The sequence below is a fragment of the Grammomys surdaster genome, unplaced genomic scaffold (genome assembly GCF_004785775.1).
Source record: "Grammomys surdaster isolate TR1022 unplaced genomic scaffold, NIH_TR_1.0 185, whole genome shotgun sequence".
Classification (NCBI taxonomy): domain Eukaryota; kingdom Metazoa; phylum Chordata; class Mammalia; order Rodentia; family Muridae; genus Grammomys; species Grammomys surdaster.
Genome location: NW_021604630.1, coordinates 15,465,713 through 15,493,481, shown reverse-complemented (window position 1 = coordinate 15,493,481; position 27,769 = coordinate 15,465,713).

Genomic DNA, 27,769 nt, shown 5'->3' with positions numbered 1-27,769 from the left:
GTAACTGAAAAAATATTCTTTTTGCTAAAATGAGTGTTTACCAACAGAACCACATCATATAAAGTTGTACTAACAGTTTGCCAATATTTTCTCATTGTTATAAACCAGAAGTCTATATAATCCAATTAATATATCCAGAATAAGCATGTCTAAGTAATTTGATGCTACTTGGTAAATCCTAAATTCAAATATTCTCCCCTAAACTTAATTCTACCATGGCATTTGAATGCCTGCTCTTAAGCATGTGTTCCCCCTCTCTCTTTCTCTATCACGCACACACACACACACACACACACATGCACACGCACACACACACGTGCATGCACACACACACACACACACACACACACAAAATAGGTAAAAAAAAATAAAATGTGACCAGTATATTGCCAAAGTTTATATGTACACTTTGAAACATTTAATACTTTATGATAAATTATTGCTATTTTTAGTATTTGTTCAGCAACTAATGACACTTTCCAATGAATAACCTAGACATACATAAGTGTTTCAGACTTTATGGAGCAAGATGTTCAGTATATGAAAGATAGATATTAAAATGTAATTGTTTTTCTATCATTTCTCTGCTTACTACTGAAAGAATGAAAGATCGGAAATGTTCTCTAAGATTGCTTGCCATTTAACAGAATAAAAACTATTGATTCCTTTAATATTGAAAGTACAATGTTTCCAAATAAGTGTTGGTGAGGGACGTCTAATCCATTGAAGAGTGTATTTTAATCCCTCTTAGAAAAGAGGTTCTAGCCGGGCGGTGGTGGCACACACCTTTAATCCCAGCACTTGGGAGGTAGAGGCAGTGGATTTCTGAGTTCGAGAGTTCGAGGCTAGCCTGGTCTACAGAGTGAGTTCCAGGACAGCCAGGGCTACACAGAGAAACCCTGTCTCGAAAAATAAAAACAAAACAAAACAAAAAAAACCAAAAGAGGTTCTATTGTACAATGTTGAAAATTATATACATATTTATCTTGATAGAAGCATTCTAAGGATGTCTGTCTAGGGAAGCCAACAGATAGTTGGACAAATCCTACAGTTCTGTCATCTTTTCTATGTTGAGATTCTATTTAAGGATTGCCTCAGGTAATGAGTTGTTTATGGGTTTTTTTTTGAATGGTAAAATTCCAAATAGTGCTAAATCTTGATTTAACTGTGTATTGCATCTGCAGGTTTGTGGCCTCACAGGAAAGCTAGCCTCATTATAGAGTCATCCTTCTCCATTTTCTCTACAGTATTGGTACCAAATATATAGCATCTGCCTGTCAAAAAACTAGTAACTGGGTTGTATGAATAATAATGAATACTTATCCCATCAGAATTTCCACAGGAGGAACAGAAAACCTGGTGACAATAAGATAAAATCTATGTTAAAACTACACAGAATAATCCATGGAATATCAGGGAGGAAAAGCCTCACAATATTTCAGGATGATGGTATCTCAAGTGAGAATATTGGATGATATTTTAAGATAAGGAGAGATAATTCTAACATTTCTTTAAAAAAATCAATGTCTTTATTTTATATAAGAATAATTGAATACTTACTTATACATGATGTAGGTGTTAGACTACTTCCAGATTGCCTCACAGACTCCATTTACACTTGGTAATGTATTCATGTTTAGCCAAAGAAGAAAATCTCAAGTGGATTCTATCTGACTGCATGATTTTGGAGACTAAAAGTATTTTATAGCCTTCTTAAACCTAAGCAAACAGATTGCCATTTCTAACTGAAAGAAAATAGATCTATACAAAATGAACAAAAGTTTTTAAAATACTACTCTAAAGGAACAATTAATGTTAATATTAGTTTTTAGGTTAAGGATAAAAAACAGATATCAGAATCTTTTATTTCCAGAGACTCCTAGTTCAGTATCTATCAAAGTAGGAAGTTAAAATCAATAATTATTCAGTAAACAGTTAAATACAACTTGAAAATATTAAGCAACATAAAATTTAAATAAAATAATATTTAAATACTGATTTATAACTACCAAATTAATAATGAGTATCAACCCAACCATATAACGTACTTCAGAGTATTAACAAGTGACATATTACACCATCATTAACAGAATTACTTGGCTCAGCATTCAGAGATTGATGATAAACTTCTGCAATTTAAGGAACAGCTTAAGTCATTTAATGCTCAATTAGCAACTTGAAAAGTTCAATTAAACATGAGGATAAGTTTTAAATGCTTGATATAGAATTCTTAATACTGAAGAAATAGAGCTATTGAAAGGCATAACCAGAAATAGGAAAGGAGAAGTCACAGATGACACGATACTATGCTTAAAGACTCAAGCAGACACCATCAGAGAGTTTCTCTAAAACTACAAGAATGAAGATAAATAGTTTTTGCAGTAGAAAGACAGCCCAGTGGTTAAGAGCATGAACTGCTTTCATGGGCAACCCGAGTTCAGTTCATTGCACCCAAGAAGGCTGGCTTCTTCACAGTGATATTTTAATAGCAGCTTGAGAGATTCTGACCTCCTTTGGATTCTGTGTGCACCTGCACTTACAGATGAGCATACCATGACCTGCATACATATAGATACAATTAATAATAGAATACATACTTTAAAAGTGTAGACTTATATATACCAGTAATAAATTTGCTGAGGAAGAAAAATAATTTTATGACCAAGAAGGTGAAGGACCTCTGTAATGAAAACATTAAGACACTGATAAAAAGTATCAATGAAAAAAAGACCTCTTGTGTAATTGGATTGGCCAAACCAACATTATAAAAATGGCTGTGGTGTCAAAAAATATCAATAAATTCAGTGTGATCTCCTTTAAAATTCCAAGAATGTTCGATTAGAGAAGACAATGCTGAAATCTATAGACCATGAATACCTAAAACAATTCTAAGAAGAAAGAACACAACTGGAGATATCACAATTACCAATCTCAAACTTTTTGATGGAACTATAAGACAAAACAAAAGCAAAACCATCCAAACAAAAACTCAAAGAACTAAAAATCCAAAGACTTCAGGATAGTTTTGTTAACCAATGGAACATAATAAAGTGCCAAGGTAACACCCCACCTAGCTATGGCCACCTAATTTTTTATGAAGGTGTCAAAAACCCATAGTGTTTATAAAGATAACAAAACAAAACAACCCAATACTTAACAAACAAACAGTGCTAGATAAACTGCATGTTCACATTTTTCCCTATATACAAATTAAATCAAATGATTGATATTTTAGATGCAAGCAAACATAGTGAATACACTTCAGGTTAAAAGTGGAGGAAAGAATTTTTGAACAGAACTCCAATATCCCACAAAACAATAACTCAGATTATGTCTAATTAAAATGTTTCTTTACAGATTTTAGAAGAATAAAAAGAATGTCTCCAAAAATGGGAGAAACATATTTATTTATTTATATATATATATATATATATATATATATACATATATATATATATATAAATTTTTAATTATATAATTAATTTTTAATTAGTATTTACCTGATGGCTATGAATGCTGAAAATTAATTAAAATACATCTTTAACTATCATATATATCATATGTATGATATATATATATATACATATATACATATATACATATATACATATATCATATATATCATATATATATCAGATTGAAGGATAATATCTAAAATTTATAAAGAACTATAAAAATTTAAAGCAAAAAAATAAAAATAACAAACTGTCAATGAACAAATAAATGGGCTAATTAGATAGCCATTTCTCAAGAAAAGAGACACAAATAGTTAAAGATGTATTTTAATTAATTTTCAGCATTCATAGCTGTCAGGTAAATACTAATTAAAACTACTTTGGGCTACCACCACATCCCAGTCAAAATAGCTATTTTCCTGAAGATTGATAACAGCCAATAGTCAGGTATTAACTCACTACAGGTATATCATATTCTAGAAACCTGAGGTATAAACAATTCAAAAACAACTACTAAGTAAAGCTGAGGCATTAGTTACTTTTCTATTAGAGTGATAAAACATCATGACCAAATCAATCTATAGACACAGGGATTTATTTATGGTTTACTTTTTCAGAGGGACAGAAGCCCATCACCATTGCTGTGGGTAAGCAGGAACAGCCAAGAGCTCAAATCTTTAACTACTAGAAAAGTCGGAGAGAGTGAACAAGAAATAGCAGTGTCTTCAGAAACCTCTAAACCAGCTCCAGTGATATATTCCTCCAGCTGGGAATACTTCCTAAACCTTCCAAAACTAAAGAACAATTATTAAAATGTCCAGACTGTGGAGGATACAGCATTCAAACCACAAGAGATGACCAAATTCTATAGCATGTAATATTAACAAAGAAGAAACACTTTTTCTACATTGTACTATTTTCTATTGTATAGTAGCATTATTTACTCCATATTGGTTGTTTAGTGGCTTATATGTTAGCTCTTTTTGCTATTAACGTTGACCCTGAAGGTTTTTTCTGTCCATAGATGGAAACCGGAAACAGAGACCCCATAGCCAGATACTATATAGAAAGAATGTCTAAACTTGAGGTCTCAATCAAACTGTTCCCTCAGAACTCAGGGAATCCTGTGGAACAGGAGGAAGAAAGACTGTGAGGACCAAGGGGGATGGAGGACATCAGAACAACAAGACCCTCTGAATCAGCTAAGCAACATGGAAATGAGAAACATGCAAATGAGACTGAAGCAGCAAGCACAGCTTCTGCAAATGTCTATATCAGATCCTCTGCCTATATATTACAGCTATTAGTTTAGTATTTTTATGGGACTCCTGATGTTGAGAATCAGTATGTCTATGGCTCTTGTTCTTGCTCTTGCATTATTTTTTCCTTTTGGTCTGCTGTGTTCATATGACAATATGACAGTGTATTTTGTTTTGTTGTTGTTGTTTTGTTTTGTTTTTGTTATTGTAGTTAATGTTGTTTGGGTTTTTTTGTTTCATCTTATTAATTTTCATTTTGTTATGTTAGTTACCTCTTAGAATCCTGTTCTTTTCTAATGAGAAGCAGGAAGGGAGTAGATTCATAAGGGAGGTGAGGTGAAGAACAACTTGGAGGAGTTGGAGAGGAAACTACAGTCGGGATATATTGTATGAGGAAAGAATCTATTTTTAATAAAAGAAAAAATATAAAAAATAAAACAAAAGAAAATTGACTCTAAGAATATGTTGTTTTCTTACACGAAATAAACCTATTCCACCTAAAGTAATTTGCATTTTAATTTCAAAAAGGAAGTCAGAGAATTTAGAATATTGAAAAGAAGACATTAAAAATGCCACTTTTTTAGCCTGTATATATGGAAAGTGTTTCAAATTTCAAATGAATTTTTGTCCTTTATGTATGAAGATAGATTGAACTGAAAATTTTGTAATACTATAAAGCATAATATATTTTTGTATTTACTCTTTAATTTATTTTGTGCATTAAATATGTATTGACAATTTATTATTGCCAGCAGTTAAGGGAATATAAAGGTGAATGATAAATAACTTAAAGCTTGATATTATCATAATGAAATGAAAATATACTCACATTAAATATATAGAAGTGAGAACTGTGATTTCATCCTGTTATATAAAGCTATCACATGTTTTCAAATATAGAAGTGAGAAACAGTAGAAATAATGTTTCAAAATTATCACAATAACATCCTATAATAATATTGATGAATTATACATGCACAGTACATGCTTAGTTAAGATGGATATGAGTATTCAAAAGTGACAAATACTTTAGCCATCTACCTATCTCAAAGATTTCAAGCCTTCAAGTGTAAGATTATAATACCTTAAAATGTAAAACACAACTGTTCTATAGAAAACAAAAAGAAATAGAAAAATAATATCATTGGAAAATGACAAGAAACTGAAAGTAATCATAAAGATTAAAATATATAAAGTGCCTTAAAAGAGCTTGAGCCTGAAACAAGAGTTCTAACTAATACTAATAATAGCATTCTAAAATGAGATGAAAGTATGCAATCAATTTCAAGACATAACTAAAATGCCTACCCTAGACTAACAAATATAATATAAACAGATTATTAGCATGTATGGTAAGGGCTGAGTGATAATAAAAATCATGTAGCATAAAAGTATATGTTATGGTCCTTACTCCACAGAAGAAAGCAACAAAATGGAGAGATGATGAGGTAGACCCTAGATAGGCAGGTAGGTAGGTAGATAATAGATGGGTGTGAACTTGGAGAATAGTAAGTCCAAAACTGTCAAAGTTACTATCCCATTTCAAATCCAAACACTGACAACTGCTATAGGTTCAGAAAGAACTCACGTCTCAATTTTAAGATCCTCTAGATGTGAGGAGAAATTTCTTCTCAGTTGGGTGAGGTCAAAGTTATAGAAAGGAGAAAGAGAATTGTTAAACATGCAGATCTTTTGTTTGTTTGTTTGTTTTTGTTTGTTTGTTTGTTTTCCAAGGGAAAGAAATGGTAAAGACCACAAGTGCTTAGCAAGGGAGTTTCTATGTGGCCATGCCTGAAGATTTGTTGTGATAAATGTCACCTGGAAATCTTTTTCCAAAGTTTTTCTGTGTTTAAATATGTAAGAAAAATAAATGGCATAGTCAGACTCAAAAAGTTTTTGTCCCAGCACCTGCTAAAGTGGTGCTGACTGGAGTTTCATTTTCTCTTTCTTTTTTTTTAAGTAATTTATTCACTTTACATCTCTATCTCAGCTCCTCCTTCTCTTCACAGTTCCACCCTCAAAAATCTCTCACCCCATTATCCTTTCCCCTTCTCCTGAGAGAAGGGGAACCCTTCTTGGGTACTAGCCTGCTCTGGGATATCCAGTCTAAGCAGGACTAAGCGTATCCTCTCTCACTGAGGACTGACCAGGCAGTCCTGTTAGAGGAAGTGGATCCCATTGCAGGCACCCGAGTTAGAGACAACCCAGGCTCCAATTGCTAGATGACTCACATGAAGAAGAAACTGCATATCTGCTACAAGTGTGTAGGGAGCCTAGGTCCAACCCCTGCATGCTCTTTGATTGTTTATCAGGCTGCTGTCAAAGATGCACCAGGGTCTCCCTTTACCAGGAGTTTACGCCAAGCCCAAGGCTGTGTTTTGAATTTGAGCAAATAAGCCTGGGTCATATTGCATCTGGTTTGCACTTCAAGAAAATTCCCCTTCTCCAACTAAGGTATCAAATTGCCCTTCTCCCACTAAGGTATCGAAGGACCAACCATTGCCTCCCTGAACATTTCTCCTAGCTGTCTCTTTACAATTCTCATGACAGTCTGATTTCCAAATAAGATGTTCACCACCACTAAGAACTGCTCTCACTAGAGTATTACAATCCCCAGGAGTTAGCCACTCCTCTGTGGCAGACTCTCTCTAAGATTGCGAGAGTAAAAGGAGCAGTGGCACTGTATTGTGACACTGCATTTTTAAATTCTTGAATGATTTGAAAATTAAACCCTGTGTGACTTCTCCAAGCAACTTCTTGAGCATCTATAATCTCTGATACAGGGAAAGCCTCAGCCTCTCCCTCCTCTGGGTGATCTGTGGCTGAACTAAAGCCAGAGGGCAGGGACCATCTTTGAATTCAGCGTTGAGGACCTGGGGGGATTTGCCCTCGTGAGATGTCTTCCCTGTCTTTAATTTTTTTAGTTGATTAATTAAGTCCTGATACTCTTCTTCTAACTCTATTTGTTGTTTAAGGAGAGAAATTTTGTCCTGTAACTCCTGTTTGGAATCTACAACCACCATCCCCATAGCAGGAACATCTGGAGGTAGAGGCTCATAGGGAGAGGACCTTTGGGAAGAGGCCATTCAGGGTTGTAATATTTGGCCACCTCTTTCTCTAGGTCATCCCACTCTGACTCAAATTGTCATCAACCTTTGGTCATATTTTGCATTTTAATTTTGGATATATGCGGTTCTTTTTCTTTTGAACATGAAATGTAGAGCAACAATCATTCAAATAATGAAACAAAACCAGACAATTGACACTCGTGGACAGATTGGCACCCCAAAGACAGAACTCTTCAATAAAATAAAAAAATGACAACAATTGCTGAATTCCCACCTTCATTCCAAATGTCTTTAAAGCCTTTCTCATCTGTCCCACATATAATTCATGTTGACTTATTTCATGCCCCATTTTTGTTACTATGACTTGCCCGGTCTCGGAGCAGCAGGTTCCTGTAGCGATCACCTTTGTTTCCCTTTGGAATTTTCAGTCTACCCTTCCTTCAGTAATGTCCCTCACTGGGTCTATTTTTCTCACTGCCACACGTTGGGTGCCAGGTGACCCGGCCTGAGGGTTGGCCAACAGGGTCTGCTAGAGAGAGTGGGGATGGAGGGACAAGAGATGCAAAGACTGAAGACAAGACAAAGTTTTCTGATCAAGGCCTGTTTATTGAAAGAAAATCATGGGTATATATGCACAAGCAGGGAGTGCAGCTGGAGACACTTTATGAATGCCTTGGAGCTGGGGACACTAAAAAACAAAATCAAGATGTTTATCAGAGTGTGCTCAGCTGTTGTAGGCTGCTTGCAAAAACAAAATGCTATGAAAACAAGTCTCTTGTCAGGGTAGAAAAGTATCAACTTGCAAATATATGGCCCAAGGTGGCTACAAAGATGATATCGCTTTCTGCTAGGAGTTGGCTCCAACATTTGTATATTTGGGATATTAGCCCTCTATCAGATGTAGGATTTATAAAAATCTTTTCCCAATCTGTTGGTTGCTGTTTTGTCATATTGATAGTGTCCTTTGTCTTATAGAAGCTTTGCAATTTTTTGAGGTCCCATTTGTCAATTCTTGCTCTTAGATCATAAACCATTGGTGTCCTGTTCAGGAACTTTTCCCCTGTACCCATGTGTTCAAGGCTCTGCCCCACTTTCTCTTTTATTAGTTTCAGTGTATCTGGTTTTATGTGGAGGTTCTTGATCCACTTGGACTTGAACTTTGTACAAGGCAATAAGAATGGATAGTTTTGCATTCTTTCATATTCTGACCTCTAGTTGAACCAGCACCTGTGTTGAAAATGCTGTCTTTTTTCCACTGGATGGTTTTAGCTCTGTTGTCAAAGACCAAGTGACCATAGGTGTGTGGGTTTATTTCTGTGTCCTCAATTCTATTCCATTCATCTTCTTGCCTATCTCTGTACCAATACCATGCAGTCTTTATCACTACTGCTCTGTAGTACAGTACAGCTTGAAGTCAGGAATGGTGGTTCCCCCAGGAGTCCTTTTTAAAAAATAAATAGATAAATAAATAAATAAATAAAATTTTTTCATGGTCTTTATTTCTTTTTTTGTTCTTTTGATCTTTGCATTTTTTATTGGTCATTTTATTGATTTACATTTCAGATGTTATCCCCATTCTCCCCCCAAGAAAACCTCTATCCCATCTCCCCTCCTCCTGATTCTATGAGTATTTGCACCTACCCACCCACTCCTACCTCTCTGCCCTCGAATTCCTCCACAGTTGGGGATCTACCTTTCATGAGACCAAGGACCTTCTGTCCCACCTACACACCCAACAAGGCCATCCTCCATTACATATACAGCTGGAGCCATGGGTCCCTCCCTGAATGCACCCAGGCTGGTGCTTTAGACCCTGGGAGCTCTGGTTGGTTGATATTGTTGCTATCCCCATGGGGACACAAATCCTTTCAGCTCCTTCAGTCTTCTTTCTCATTCCTCCATTGGGAACTCCTTGATCAGTTCAATAGTTAGCTGAGAGCATCTGCCTCCGTGTATGTCAGGCTCTGGCAGAGCCTCTAAGAAGACAGCTATATCAGGCAATGAATTCATGAAATTCTTAAGCAAATGGATGGAACTGGAAAATATCATCCTGAGTGAGGTAACCCAGTCACAAAAGAACACAGATGGTATGCACTCACTGATAAGTAGATATTAGCCCCAAAACTTGCAGTACCCAAGATAGAATTCACAGACCACATGAAACTCATGAAAAAGGAAGACCAAAGTGTGGGTGCTTCAATCCTTCTTAAGAATAACAAAATACTCACAGGTGCAAATACAGAGACAAAGTGTGGAGAAGAAACTGAGGGAGGGGCTGTCCAGAGACTGCCCTACCTGGGTATCCATCCCATGTGCAGTGACCAAAGGCAGAAGCTGTTGTGGATGCCAGGAAGTGCATGCTGCCAGAAGATTTTTATTGTTGACCAGAGTTTTCACTATCCTGGGTTTTTTGTTATTCCAAAGGAATTTGAGAATTGCTCTTTATAACTCTGTGAAGAATTGAGTTGAAATTTTGATAGTGATTAGATTGAATTTGTAGTTTGCTTTGGGCAAGTTGGCCATTTTTTCTATATTAGTCCTGCCAGTCCATGAGCATGGGAGATCTTTCCATCACCTGACATCTTCTTTAATTTCTTTCTTCAGAAATTCGAAGTTCTTGCCATACAGATCTTTCACTTGCTTGGTTAGATTCACACCAAGATATTTTTTATTATTTGTGACTATTGTAATTTATAAAGAAATTTTGAGTTTTCTGAAGAATGGAACAATCTCTCTCTAAGAAAATAAAAGTCAATGTGACTTATCAAAGTTATCTCAGTTTTACTAGACATTTCTCTGTAATTGTATTATTCCTTATACTTAAACATTTAGGTGACTTAATACATGCCTTATTGTATTGAATTATATTTTACTTTGCAGCAATTTTATTCATAATACAGTAAAAATTTAGTGGTTACTTGGCCTTCCACTTCCTATATATGCTTTTTTTCATATATCTATGCATTCTAGGAGAACAAGTTTTCTTCCCATATAGATATACAGTGTACAATAAAGGCTGTGCAACTGTCTATATTTATGTCTTTTGTGGGAACCAGAAGACATGTATACATACATATATATGAAGTGGAAACTTTTGGTTTGTATGGAAAGTCAGTTATGTCAAATGATGTTTTGCTAGCAACACAAGTGAAAGGATGTCTTGATAAAGCACACACATGAAAGAGTGTTTTCATGAAGCAGACACAAGTGAAGGGATGCTTTAATATAGCAAACATGTGAAATGATGCTTGATGAAGGAGTATAAATATGACCCCACAGACAGTGAGAGATGAGCACTGAACATCGCTTTGGTTTGCTCTGCTTTGCTATTCTTCGCTAACAACACAACATGCATTTGTTTACCTTACATACATCCTACAAGTTGAGCCATTGAGAGAAACTCGCTCAAGAACTGCTCATGAGTTCCATGGGCTTTCTTCATGCCTGTTGTTGAGACTTGTGTTTTCTTCAGGATTGAAATACAGCTGCTGGTTTATGCCTAGTGTCTGCCTCCTGAGAGGACTAGACTGAAGCCACTGGTTTGTGTGTGGTGTCTGCCTCAATGGTATCTGCCTGCCTTGAGGACTTGCCTGCAGCTGCTGAGTCATATTTGGTATTTGCCATGGGACTACATTACTGCCAAAGAAGATTGGTCTTGCTCCCAAAGAACTATTGCTAAACAAGGCCACTTCCCTTATATCTCTTCCACTGCCTCTGGTGGATGGTGGGCAAGAGGAGAGGTGGAATCCTTATTAAAAGTAGGTTGTCAAAGTTTATGCCTACACACACATGCACGCTCGTACGCACATACACACACATATATCACATATACACACATAATCAGTGTGTGTATATATATATATATGTGTGTGTGTGTGTGTGTGTGTGTATGATTGTAGGTGTATATATATCTATTTGTATTTGTATATATATATGTGAATGTGTATAACATATATGCTAACATGTAAACATTTTGATCTACATTCTGTTCAATGCAAATTGGATTTCTCTACTTTTAAAAATAACAATTTTTTAATTTTTGAAATATCTCTGAAAAAATTATTTTCCCTTGAACCAATGAGGAAGCAATGGCCAGAACAACCTTCATGATCTTACCAAAGTAAGCATCTTGACCCAGAAAGTGCTGGAAAGGCAAATAGATGAGCCTCAGAAGAAAATTCAAAATGTACCCCAAGATTTATGTTATGCATAAGGGCAGGAATGACCTGAGGATATTATGTTCTTGTATTTATGTTAAATTATTGAGAAATTAACACATATGCAATTCTATAGTGATTTTACTTTATTAAATAGTGTATATGTGGTCACTATGAGTACGAAATATTACTGTTGTTTATTCTAGCTACTCACATTTTAATCTGTTGTTGAATTATCAAGAACTATACATCTTTCTCTAAGAACAGCAGTTTCTTAGAACCATAGAAAGTATGCTTCTAACACACAAAAAAAGATTTTCCCATTTGTCATTATTTGTTGGGAAAAATATATTTCAACACGATTTGTCACAAAACAAAGTTACAAACCAATGTAACATGGATTCAAAGGCATAACTCAGGTTTTGACATAATATATGTGATTCCTAAAAGGAATTTTAAGACCATAGCTACGGAAACTCTACAGATGAATGAAGCAGGCAGCCACATGTGAACACACTGTAATAAGTTAATAGGACAAAACTAATTTTTTAAAATAACACCGGCAAACCTCTTTTATCTTTTTAAGATTATAATGTGGAAACATATTATACTTAATGTAATCATTTCATCAACAGAACATTTTAAAGTCAAAATATAAATATTCTCTAATTGATTTATATTACCAAAACCAAGTAAATAGTCTTGCAAAATTCTTTTCTTCTGCTCCAAATTTACACACATTTTAAAGAAAAGCTAAATATTTTTTTAGCTTTCTGGCACAAATACTCATGTTGAACAATCATTTGCATTTATAAAGAGAGAGAGAGAGAGAAAGAGAGAGAGAGAGAGAGAGAGAGAGAGAGAGAGAGAGACAGAGAGACACAGAGAGACACAGAGAGACAGAGAGAGAGACAGAGAGAGAGGCACAATTCAAACTTTCTCAACCTACATAAAACAAATTCTGGACTGCACGACAACTCAAGTGCCAACTCCACTGTGGATGATTCCAAGACTGTTTTGTTGAAACAGCCTTGGTTTTCTGCTTTCATGTGGTTTTATAGAAAAGTTGCTTCTTCCTCATTGAACACTACAATTTTCTGAAAGTTACATGTGTCTCCTTTCTGTCAAATATTCTAAATTCAGCTAGGATACTCTGGCTTTACTAAAAATATCACGGGACTTCTTAGCTGAGTGACTTTAATACAAACCTCTTTCTTTTTAATTCTTCACCTTAGCATTTCAGAGTGTTCTTACTTACATTTTACCACATATACATGGATATACATTAGATTTAGGGAAATGAGAGCTCAGAACATGCATTTCATGCCTCATCACAGACTGACAAACTTACCTTGCATTCAGGACACATTATTTTGACTTTTTGTGGAACTTGACATATAAGGAGCAAAGAAAGGATATTGTCTAGCTTAGTTCTTTCATAGTGTGATGATTACCTACAAGGGTATATTCTCCAGCTCAAATAATAATAGGATTTAAAAATTCTTTCTGTGACTCACTGGGCTCACTTGGTACTGGTGGGATAGATAAGATTCCAAGCTGGTAAACACTGTATATCATAAGTTAACAAGGAAACAAAAAGAAAGGAACATAGGATTTATTTCTTGCTATGCTGCCTGGGAGAAAGTGCTTTCTCTAGTGTTTTTATTGTATTTTTCTTCTTTAGTCTCAAAATGATGTCATTGCTCTGACTATTTTAGTGAAAGAAATTCAAGAATGGGTTTGAAAGGTACCAACATGGATTCTTGCTAGTTTTATAGCACAACACAATCTAAAAACTATTTCTAATAAAACCATTAAATCTTTAAATTTTATTTCATATGGCAGCAAGGCATTACTTTTGTCTTCTGACTGAGCACTGAATTGTAGAATTTCAACATTTTTCTTACATCCATAGAATAGGACAACTAATTTATTCTTGGGGTTTGTTTGTTTCTTTGGCTGGATTAGTACTAGTTTGGGGACAACATTACCACATAAAGCTTTCTACAATACAAAAAAATACATCCAAAAGAACTCTCCAAAATATCCTATTTTCATTTACAAATAGGTGTAATAGTAATAAATCATAATAAGCAAATAAACCATTTCTAACAAAACAATGAAATTTATACTGAATGAAATATCAATTCATAAAAATAATCTCAGTACTTATCAAAATATGTAAATAAATGAAGTTCAATGTCTTCATTTTCTATTCTATTGAAAAATATGAATAAATCTTTAGAGTATATTTTTTCTTATAGAGATGAAAAGCCTGAACATTTTTCAGGTGCCTAGTATGGGATGTTGTAAGTAGTTCCAATGGGCTTTGGAATTCTTAGTTTCTGTTGAATTTTAGTTGTAGAACATTAATTATAGAGTAGCTACTTATAAGCATATTCTATAATTATAATTATAAAAATGTGATTAATCACACTAATTATAATATTACTACACAATTTTATTAGCTATAAAACTGGCTATAACTTATGAAGTAGGAGTGACTAGTTTTTTTTTTTTCTCAAATGTTTTAGTTTCAATAATTTTATTATAGAGTTTAACAGAAGTATCATGGATGGATATATGCTTTGCTCATATTACTTCTATCAAGTTAATATTTTGGTAGCCAAATATAACTGGATCACACTTTATCAATCCCATACAATTTTTCGAGGCACAAGCAGTTATAAATCTCAGGTATGTGGCTGAATAAAAAGTAGTATCTTTGTTCGCAATAAATCAACAAATCCAATTAAAAAAAATGTGTAACTCCTAAATTTTGAAAAGACATTATAGTCAGCTTTCAGTTTTATGGGATCAGCAGTTTAGAGCAAGTACACATAAAACAAGCTTAAATATATTATTCAAGAAATGGACCATAAAATCCTGTTGTTTAATCAGCAGAAAAGATTTGTCAAGGGGATAATCTGTTACATGGCTGCTGTCAGTTTAATGTAAGCCTGGATCTCAGTTTGTGATGCACCTGACATCTTATGTTTAGGAGTAATACTTTGATCTCTTCAGTGACCATAGGTAGAAAAGTATTTGTTTGCTTAGTTGATAATATGAATCTAGTATATATTTATTTAGTTTTGAATACATGCAATTGGCTACTTCAGAGTGAATATTGGTTTGGTGATCAATGGAATAATTTCCTCTAAGTTTTCTTAACATATGATTTTATAAATACAATAAATATGTGAGTATTAAAAAACTTTGCATTTTCAGATTATAATAATCATATTAGTAAAGATGTATACTTTGGAGCACATGCAGTTTAAGGTTTATAGAGTCTTGATAGTAAGCATATATTTTTCTCTTCACATAAAATTGCATTGAAGTACAAATGGGAAGAATAGCCCTCTAACACAATGCTAATATAAATTTCAGTTATTCAAATGTCTAAAATGTTCTATTAAGTAATAGGTTAATATTCTAAAAGGCAGCATGTATATGTAAAAATCATTTAAAGTATTTACCACACCTTAGTTACTGCAAATAATGCTGCAAAAAAACTCTGGTGTACAAGTATCTCTGTAAAACATTGGAATCCCAAAGGTAAGTGCCTAGGAGTACTATAATTGGGTCAAATAACATTTATTATTTAGATTTTTGTGGTTCTTTCATACTGACTGCAACAGTGGCTAGAGTAATTATGTTCCTACCAGGGGAAATAAGTATTCCCTTTGTCAGTATCCCCAACAACTTTTGTTGTTATTTCTTCTTGATCTGTAATATTACTGGGATGAAATGGAATCCAAATGAAGCATTATTTTGCATCTTTTTAAGGCTAAGCCTGTTGAACATTTTTTCTGTGTATTTTTTTATTCATTTTTACTTCATCTTTGGGGAAACTTCTGTTTATTTTCTTCTCCAACTAAGAGACTTGGCTGTTTGACTTTCTGTAAATTCATCCTTTTTCTGATGTTGTAGGTTGTTTCTCTACTTTTTTTTTTGATGTGCAGAAATATTTTTCCTGGATTTCTACTTTATTGTTGTTGATTTTTAAGTAATTTTAATAATCTACATCAATTTCTCCAATTCTCTGTCCTTTCTCTAACCCTTCACATAATCTCCCATTTTCTAAAATCCCAGTTCTCAATTGTTAATATCATTTTATGACTGACTGGAATCCTGTTTAGTAACTCCTTTTATATGTTCATAATTTGACGTGTTTTTGGTACTTTTCCGTCTAATATTTCAGTCCTTATAGCAAGGACATTTATTTACTTGAAACTGGTTTTTATACATGTAATTATAGATTCTAGTTTCATTATTCTACATGTGGACACTTAAGTAACCGCTGAATGAGAAACAGATAAAGAAATATGATAAATATACAATGAGATATTTTTTTCCTTTTTAAAGAAGAAAAAGGATATTATCTTTAAGCAAGTAGACAAACTTGAAGATAGTTATATCAAATATTGAAGTAGATTCAGTCTCAAAAATGACAAAAAGCATGTATTCCCCAATTTTTGCTTACATATTACTATTTGTAAATACTAATGACTTGTATTAATAGATACACAGAATCATATATGTTCATGGGATATTAACATTGAATCTAAAGTACTTGGGCAAAGAAAATGGGGTAATATTAGTAGAAATGGAGAAGAAGGAAGATGCTCAAACTAAATTATATACCTGACTGTAAATGTTCTCTAGTAGCATAGTACCACGTATGGTGAAAAAGACCATATGGCATAATAATAAAACCATTGAACTTCTTAAGGCATTACCCTAACTAATAGTCTGTTTTCTGCAGTATTGCAGTTTGAAGTCAGGGATGGATATCTCTACCTCTACCTCTACCTCTACCTCTACCTCTACCTCTACCTCTATCTCTATCATCTCTATCTCTAATCTATATATGTTAAGTGCTCCATCACTGATCTACATTACCAACTGAGTAGGGTTCTATTTTTCAGTGCATAAATAACTACTATGTATAAAGGATTTAACTTTAAAATTTTTCATTATTTCAAAGATGAAATTTTACAGCTAAAATTTTTTTGAACACTTGTTTACAGGAGATGGCAGTGACTGAGAAGTAAGAAATAAGCAGTTGACCTATGGTGTCGTATGTGTTTTATTGATCATCCAAGAGTTCTCCAGCATGTACTTTGGAAATGAAAATGAAAAAAGTACTTAATACTCTCAAGCAATGAATTGGAATAGATCTGAAGGCAAGAAGTTTGGTCAATGAAGGTTGAAAAAATATCCCATGAATTGTATGAATTATTTTTTAAAATAAAAAATTTGGAATAGCTTGACATTTCTCTCCAGTTGTAGAAAATATTAGAGACCACAGGAGTGTTCATGGATTTTGTTTGTTGCCTTGCTGGTTCTTTGACTAATTTGGTTAACTGACTTGCTTGTTCCTTGACTATTTGCATCTATTGTATTACTAGTCCCTCAACCTAGAACTGACCTTAATACTTGCATGTAATTAAAATGGTATAAAAGCAAAAAAGAGGAGGGAGATAGGATAGGGGGTTCTAGAAAGGGGAAATGGGGAAAGGGTGAATGACATCTGAAATGTAAATAAATAAAATATCCAAAAAGAAAAAAAAGAGAAACAAAAAACAAACAAAAGAAATAAAAGATCAACAAACAAACAAACAAGACACAGCACTTCTGTATAGTACTGAGTTGTCAATCAGAGACAAGACAGCAACTCTCATAATCATCATATGGATAAACAAAGAAGAGACATTTCATAGTTTCAGAGGTCCAGCATAAAGTGAGTTGCCACAGGAGAGGATAATCGATCTCTCAGAGTGGAAAACTTATATACAGTTTAGAAAGCTCTGCTGAGGAGAGCAGAGAAAATGAAAACATTTACATAGTGCGGTATATGGCAGATTTTATTTTTTAGGTTTTAACATTATCAATGTGTTTAGTACTGACAATATTGCAAGGGTATTTCTTCCATTTACCAAAAGAATAAGTTAAGTCAATCATAGCTGAACAATGGATTTGAATTCCATTTAACAATCGGTGGCTCCAGATCCATTCTTTTAACACATAAACATGTTTTACTCAAGAGTAGTTCAAGTTATCATCATGGTTAGACTCTTGATTGCCCCTCAAAGGCACATGTACTAAATACTTTCTTCAAGCTTTGCTAATGTGGGGAAGGAATAGAAACTTCTACTGAACTGAACTTAAATAAATTTAGTAGTGAATTATCTCTAGTACTGATTACAGGAGAGACTAGCATACAATTACTGCTACTGTTATCAATGTTACATGAGTATTCAGCAGACATCATTTGTGATACAATTGTGAAGGGGACAAACTAGGACAGTATGTGACTAGAAACAGAATAAGAGAATGGAAGGATGCTGCTATAAATACTCAAGAGTCACATGGGTGGACCGTCACGTCCCCTGAACTTGATCTCACTTGAATGCTCAAATTCTAGAGCTAAAATAATGTTTCTCCCTATATATTTCTTTCAGAGTTCTCCATCTATAATCTTGTGAAATCATTTGCTATGCTTCATTTTTCCAGCTTTTTTTCCTAGGCTCCCTTGATAGCAAACTTTCAGGGTGATGCAACCAGTGGGAAAATCTCATATTAGACTGGAAAATGTAGGTGGAAATATCCTTTTTGTCTGTTTCTTCAGTGTCTCTGGTGGCAGCAGAGGTAGCATAAGGAGGTGAATCAGTGACCTAGCACCAATTGTAGGTGGCAGAGCCACCAATACAGTGGAGATTTCAACAGCAACAGTGGAGATATGGATTATGAAATGAATGCAGTTTGAGTTCATGTAATATGGCTGGCAGAACAGATGTAGGATCTATGTCTTTAGCAGACAAGATAGAGCATGTTCTTATGATGCTATTGAGTATCAGCACAGTACTTGAAAGACAATCTTAATCCCCACAGCATACTCTTTCTTACAGTGTTTTCCCATTTTGGTGTTTCTTGTCCCAATGGTCCAATACATTTATGAGACTTTGGAGAGTCTCATAACGAATTTAATTTTAAGTTAAACTTCCTCTCCCTGAAATGTCTGCAGTTCCTACTATTGGGAATAGAGACCAACAAAGCTTTCTACCAGTTTTCTCTTTGGGGCTGAAATCAAGATGGTAGGTACACCCTCTCATACAAGTATCACTTCTTTCCCAACTTCCTCCTATAGAATTCTGATAGGGTCAAGGCAGTACATCTTATTTCTAAACAACCTTTATTGATAAAACATTTTCTGTTTTGTTGACCTTAACTCTTCCACTGTTTCTCCTTCTAAGTTTCTTTTTAGAATAACTCATATTCATTACACCAGATGAGGTACTGAGGGTGTTTTGTTTAGATAACAAATTGTATCTAATAACAAAGAAGATAAAATTGTATCAATTTTAATACAAATATCTGTCAAAATATTCTGTGGTGTTGGAATTTTTCTTGGTATATAAAGTATTTAAACACCTGCATTTCATATAATTGAATACTTTTACATTAATCAAGCATTTAAAACTTAGGTATATTAAGATATGAATTGTGTAAAATAAAATTGGTCCTTAACTATGTAGTTTAAAAGGTGTTGGCAATGTATGCGAATTTTGTGGCTAAAGTCCTGCATGCTCCTTTATGAGTAATTCTCTTATCCTACACTTGGCTTCCTGCAGCCATCAGTGTGTCCTGTTTTGTCATTCCTGTGTCCTAGAGCAGTTTCATCTGCAATAAAACATCCCATCCAGGAGGAAGGCTTGCAAAAACTCAGAAATTAACCCTGATACTGACGCTCATAAATAACACATAAGTCTCAGGAAGTCCCTTCAATTCTGAGATCCACAATGTTTGTCTCAAGGTTTAATACACAATAGAGACTGCTGAGAAAGATGCTCTCACCAGTGAAGTTGCCTTCAAGGCCCACAGAGGGCTCCAGAGAAACGTCTTTTGAAAGTCATCACCTCAGCTCTGGTGGTTTTCTCAGTGATGCGTCTGCTATTGATTCACACATACACACTCCTGCAAACACAGAGAAATCATACAGCTTTGTAAAAATAGAATATTGATCATTGTATGCAAATCATAGGTTTAGAGCATTGGCCAAAAGTACTTGTCAGTCCATGGTATGAATTAATCAATTCCTGCTGTTTTCCATATGATCAATACTTCTTAAGCCCCTGTATTGATCCAGGCAATGGCTAGGCATTAGTGTGACTGTAGGAGAACCAAACAAACTGATTCCTTAGGCAGAATCTTGAAGCCAATGCAAATATACATGATGATTCATCTTAAATCTACTATATAGATTAGTTAGTTCTATTTCCCATGAGCAAGAAAATAAGAGTCATGAGGTGAAATCCAGAGAAAATATGAACATAGAGGAGACTCAATTTGAAAATCCAAGGTCAGAAGACAGAGCTTCCTTAGGTTTTGACTAGTTCTGGCTTATATGAAATTCAGACAAAAGGGAAAACAGATCACATTGAAACTTTTCTTTATTTAGATGTCTGGTTGATGAATCTTGAGAAGAAATTATTGGAAGCAGATATCAGGCGATATTTAAAATATGTAAGAACAACCAGAGCTCCCACTGTCTAAACTACCAGCCTGGAAGCACACAGAGTGGGACCCATGGCTCCAGCTGTATATGTAGGGGAGGATGGCCTTGTTGGGCATAGGTGGGAGAGGAGGTCCTTGGTCCCATGAAAGCTGGACGCCCCAGTGTGGGGGAATTCGAGGATGGGGAGGTAGGAGTTGGGGTGGATGGGTGGGGGCACATCCCTATAGAAGCAGGAGGAGGGGGGGTGGGATGGGAGTTCCTGGGAGAGTGAGAAATGGGGTAAGTGGATAACATCTGAAATGTAAATAAAATATCCAATAATAATAATAATAATAATAATAAAACAGCACATGCAGAGCAAATTCAAACCATAATATGGTTAAAACAAAAGCAAATACATTAAAGGCTAAAAAAAAATTTAAAAAGAATATCTAAGAAACAGTTATTAGTGGACCCTGAACACTAAGAATGTAAAATGATGTTGAAATTATTGACAGCCACGGAGAGGAGCTCAAAATGTGGCCACTGAGCCCCAGATAGCTGAAAGGAGAGATATTCAAGGTGGGAGGAGGGGAAATCTGGAGCTACAAAAGATAGAATCACCTACCTATGTCTACTGACATCTGGTCTGAGCACAAGTCTAGTTCTAATTATAGTAAATTATAAAATTGAGAGTCACTTTTCATTCTGAAATTTGTAAGATAGCTTTCAATTTTTAAATGATTGAAGTTATAGGCACTTTCATATAAAATAAAATATAACTTTTTATTTGAGACTGTGTAAAAATATTTCTTATTCCTCAACTAAACAGAAGTATTAGTGTATTTCTGGTGGTATAGGTTAAATTGATGTGCTTTAATTTTAAATTAATTTTATTTTTTTTTGCATTGTAGTGATATATTTTCTTTTTCATGATATTGTTTAATTTATAATTAATTTTATTATTAAAGGAATATTTGATGTGATTTAAGAATATGGCTCAAATCTTGATTATCACCAATATAGAATTCTTTTAAGTATTCTTAAGTGATACTCAAGTTAAATTTATACAAAGTCTAGTTTTCATTGTACAGTATAAGATATTATGAGTATTAAAACTGTTTCTAACATGGAACTTTTTATTTCATTTGTACTCTTTTTTCTCATACCCTGTCAAAACAAGATTATGTTTTGCATTCAAAATTAGAAAAAATATCATTTACATCCTTTGTGGAGTCTGATCCATATTTTATAATCTTGACATGATGGATTTACTTTTGTCTATTATTACTATAAAATTTGAAGTTTCTATGGCAAGCACACTTTAATTTTCTAATATACTATCATCCTTTCTTGTTAAAGGTTTCTTTTTTCTTTTTACAGCTAAGAACATAGATAACTTATTATGAAGTCAGTAATGGGAAAACTATTCCTTTCTAAGCTTGTTGGTAACAGTTGATAAATGTATTGAATTAGTTTAACAGTTTTATAATAGCATGTCTAGGGATATCATTAAAATAAGGAAAGAAAAGGAAAATGCTGAATTTCTAATTAGGAAAAAAACAGTATTTTCTTAACATGCATATACTTAAACATGCACATACAAAATACTTTTTTCAACTTTTAAACCAAAGACCTTTGATCTTGTAAAACATTTAGTATTTATTAACTTCAGCTATAACATCCCATCATATAATAACTTACATTATACCATTATAATATAAAAGTTTGTTTGTTATTTTTATAGCCTCATTTATAGAGTCAATTATTCTGTCTTTAAAATTAAAAATTTTATGTGCCAAAATTAAATAAACATAGAACAAATTTCACTTTTCAGTGTTTTTAAATCCAAATGACTACTACTTCTTATTGACTTATAAGGGCTAACTTCGTGAACTTAAACATAAGAGATTATTATTTCTAGGAAGGAAGTTTGCAGAGATACTATTTATAGTTTCTATATTCTTATTTGATTAAATCATGCATCAAGGTTATAAGATTAAAATCACCTCTTGATAAGATGGTGTACAATTTTGAATGTATTAACATCAAGGGTTAGTCTAGTCATGGTTGGCTTTCTTTATCCTGGTATTAGCATCCTCGTGTGCTTTATCAGTGAGAGAGAAAAGAAACAGAGATTGAATTAAAAAGCTTAAGGAGCCCTAGCACTAAGTAGTCTTTCCAAACATTACAGAGGTCGCATAAAATTATTTAGTGAGTTGCAATTCCATGTATTGCATATCATACTAGTTAAAATATCCTTTCAATATCAAATGTGAGTTCATATCTTTTTTTATAACATTTACATTCTAAGTGATTTTGCTTTTGACTTTTTTGTTTTAAGCACAGTTTCAAATAGAAATTTTAATGGCTTGTAATATATAGTCAATAATAACTAAAATCTTCCACTGAAGTAATAATAATACAGTTATTATTACTTTCCCTCAAATGTTGGGGCAGAAAGCAAATATTCAGAAATGATCATTATAAATTTATCATAACTGAAGACAAGTTTATTTATCCTTTCTTGTGAACCAATTAAATTTGATTAAAATCAGCTTCACATATGTGGCTTAGTCATTAACTTTGGAAATATTATTTGAATCTATGCATAAAATAGAAAAGGCACATTATTAAATGAATTTACTTAAAATTTATCCTACTTTCTAACAGAAATATCAAAGTAGAAAGATGCTACAATGCAAGATAGCCAATTTTTTTAAAGATATTTAAACGATATGCTAGATGATCAAGAGTATTAGAAATGAATATTATGAATATTTTGTGGTTATTGATACAATATATATGTTCCTTTATGTAAAAAACTTATTGTGTTCACATGCCATAGGTCTTTAGCAATGAGCAGGGCCGTTAACAACAATGTGTTCATGATTCTTTTATATACCTTTCTCTGAATCCAACTTGCAACATAATTTTTGCTTAACTATATCCTCCAACTTTCTAAAGATGCTAAGGTCTTAACATCCAGCCATTGATAATGAAAAATTCTTTTATTTGGAAAAAGGATTGTGACCAACATAAGTTAAAATGAAGCCTAGATAGTATATCCATATATTGCAATATACTCAATGTTTTCACAAAAAGGAAATCTGAACCTCAGAAAGGGCACACAGCGAGGAACATGTGAAGATCTATAGATAGCCATGGAGCTGATGTGATTCATCTAGACCCAAAGAGTTTCTAGAACTACTGAATACTGAGAGAAGCCCAAAGATATTCCTCTCTAGAACTTTCAAAGGAAACACAACGCTGGATCGCATACTTCAATACCCAGACCTGTGAGACGACACATTTCTGTGTTTGATCTATAAGTGTGTAGTACTTGGCTATAGTTCTCCAAATATACAACTTCTGATCGAATTTGGAGCAGGTAGGAGAGGTTAGGTCACACTTTTGTATCCAGCACAGGGAACAGGGACTCGTGGGTTTTTGTCTCATTTCTACTCTACACCCATGATTGAACATCAAAGTTTCAGAAATCAAATTTGCTAAACGCAGAATTCATATTGTTAGTTTTCACCTTTCCAATAAGCCAGGAGTCTGAAATAATGAAAAAAAATAAAGAGAAGAGAACACACTTCTCTTATGAAACCTTCCATGGAAATCTCTTATGGAACAGGTAATTTATCAATAATGTATTAACTCTATTAGCTTTCTATAACTGCTTTAGAAAAATGCCATAAACTTAGTTGCTGACAGCACAGATTTATCTTTTATAGTTTTGGAAGTCAGAAATCCAAAATCAGCATTTCTGGGATGAAATCAAGCTATTGGCAGAATTGATTCTTCTGGAAGCTCTAGGGGAGAATCAATTTCTTTGCTTTTTCCAAGGACTCACCTTTTCAGCTAGTGGCTCTCTTCTACCTTCAAATTCAGCAGTCCAGGTCTTTCTGTCTCTCCACTTGGATGTTCCTTTCACAGTGTCACCTTTGTAGTCATTGAGCAGCCTACTTTCCATGACCAAGGATCCTTTGATCTCATGGTGCCCCAGGTAACCAAGAACAATCCATAGGTCTCCAAATCTTTAGCTGTGCATCCAAGAGTCTATCTGCCATGTTAAAGGAATTGATTATAGATTAGGGTATTAAGATACAGTCATCTTTGTGAAACAGGAATAAATTGTCTGCAAACATGTTACCTCAAATAATGATTAAATCTTCAACATAAAAACATCTAACCTTCTCCAGTTATTCCTAAAGAAAAAGATACAAAAATCCTCCACCAACCTAGTGCATCTCCTATATCATTACTATGATGTTTCATTAATTCAGGTCATTTTCTTTATTGGGCATACATGCTAAAACACTTCCTCTGCAGGAAGGCTGATGTCTTAATACAGAGAGGAGCTCATGCTTAAATAAACAAATGATCTAATATTCTACCCTCAGATCCAGAGACATCTTGCAAAAAGGCAAATGATTTTAAGTGAAGGAATTGATCATACGTAACTACAATCATAGGGATGTTTCTCAGAACCTAACGATTGCAGAGTTGAGTTATACAGGATTAAATTCTCATAGACAAGGACTAAAAACAACTTAAATAATTAACTGAGATTATTGATTGGCAATCGAATTAATTGAGGAAGGAAGCAAAGTAGTAAGCACATGTATATGGATTTTCTGGATAAGAAATTTATATTCATCACTTTTAGTTTCTATTCCAAAGACATACTATTCTTAAGGGAATACTAATTGGTGGATATTTTTTTTTTTGATTTTTCGAGACAGGGTTTCTCTCTGTTGCCCTGGCTATCCTGGAACTCACTCTGTAGACCAGGCTAGCCTCGAACTCTCAAACTCAGAAATCCACCTGCCTCTGCCTCCCAAGTGCTGGGATTAAAGGTGTGCACCACCACCGCCCAGCTTGGTGGATATCTTAATAAGACTAATTTCTTCTAGTTAGTTCCCATGCCAATTATAACTTTATGGTTCTTGATGCAAAATAGTAAAACATGACACTCCCTCAAGTATCTCATGCAGAAACTGATATTTTTTTTTAAAAAAACAACTTTATAAAGCACATTCTCATGACCTTTATGAGGGGTAGAACAGAGGGTTATTGAATAATCCTTTTAATTATTTCAAGATCATTATATATATATATATATATATATATATATATATATATATATATATATTACTTCTTGGTTGGGAGTTTAGAATCATGTGGCCAAAAGAAAAAAAACTTATGCATATAACAATATGTATGACATAGATATATGTATATAAATCACATAGGTACATACGTCAGTATTTTTCATCTAGATAATATTTAACATCATAATCTCATATATAAATTTGATACTTAATATTTACATATGAAATGTGTTGGTGGTGGGGCCCTGGCACATCTATAGCAGAAGGCTGCATGGTCTGGCCTTAGTGGGAGAAGATGTGCCTAATTCTTGCAGGACTTGATGCCCCAGAGAAGGGAGATGTCTGGTGGGGAGTGGTAGAGGGGGAGCACCCTCTTGGAGGCAAGGGGGAAGAGAATGGGATGAGGAACTGTGGGAGGGGGAGTGGAGTGTCCATTGAAGAGGGGAATATAAATAAAGTGAGTTTTAAATAGTGTAGATGGTGTTGCCCTTGTTTATGAATAAGAGAGGCTAATTAGAAGTGAAAAATACCATTTAAAATATCAATATAGATTTATACATATTAGAAATCACAAATGATAGTATAGTATAGTTAGTATAATATAGTTAAAATAGTATAGTGTAGTATAGTTAGTGTGGTATAGGTAGTATAGTATAGTATAGTATAGTATAGTTTCTAATTCATGATGTGCTGTTCTGATCATACGAGGTAAGATTTCAATGATTCATTATACCTCATTGAAAAGCAGTATGTCCGATATCTATCCTTTCCCTTTAAAAGATTTTCTTTCCCGGGAAACAAAAACAGTAAATAATACAACCAAATGAATCTCCTGGTCAGATGCTAAAGGTATTTACCAGGATAAGAATTGTCAGCTTTAGGATGATTTTTATTAAGATTTATTTAGTATACACAAACTTTCTCATGGAAAACAAACTGTAAATTTGTATATTGACATTGTAATACCCTATTCAGAGCATCATGTGGAAGTGGCTATGGCAGACAATCAACAAAGTACTAGCCCACAATAATGTCCACACACATTTCTCTGGAATCTATGGATATGTCCCCTCATTGAGGTATGGATGGAATTAATGTTCCTAGCCAGATGGCTTTAAAATATAGTTAATCTCTCTGGTTATTTATGAATATACAATGTCATTGTAAAACTTAAGTTTAGAAGAAACCAAGAGCCAAATTAAGAAAAGTATATTTTGAGAATATATTGAAGAGACTGTTTGGCTTTGAAGATAAAGAGCATTCTTGGGAATAGTGCCAGTTTGTAAATGAAAGTGTAACTCTGTTAATCCTTTGCTTTTAGCCCGTGACATAACATTGGGATTTTGACCACAGAACAGTTAAGGTATTAAAATAATATTTCAAACTACTAAGTTCTGGTAACTTATGTTTCCATTAAAATGATTACAGTGGTTTATAATCCAGTGATTTTCTTTTCTTTTTGCAATTCATGGTGTACAAAGTGTTTGGAGAACTAATTACTAGATACAAGTTATGGTGTTACTAGTAGTTGGAGCCTGGAGTGGGCATATGTAGGCAAGAATAATCTTGCCTCTCATTCAAAGAATTTAAAATCAAGGCAAATACAGACTTTCAAAAGAAGCAAGATAATTTTATTTGTATCAAATTGATAGTAAATATTAACAGGAACATACTTCTAATTTTGACACTGGGCCACAATATGCGATTTTCTTTTATTATTATTCTGGTTATTCTTTTTGACTTCATTTCATGGGTTCAAGAGAACAAAGATGTGCTTCCTAAGGGGCATAGCCTGGGTGATTCTCTATTTTGATTGATACATTTGAATGTACAATCATTTCTCTATTTGGCATGTCTTCTTGTATGATGTGTCGGATTTTAATCATATGTTTGTGCTGCTGTGTATATCCACAATATATTAAATATGAGATTCTCCCTAAAAAGTTATTGAAGGTTATGTTTTCACCTTACTGATGATGCACCCCAAACTGGCTCAAGTTCTGTCAGTCCTTCCAGTCATTGTACGTAGATAAGTAGAGGATGCACTTGAATAGAATTTTAATTGTTATTTTGAAATTATTATTATAACTTATTATTTAAATAATGAATTTCCTCTTCTCATACTGTGCTGAAATCTTAAGGTTAATTTTTTTCTTGATGTCATTTTATTGAATTTGTGTTTGATTTTGATTACATTTACCACAGTTATC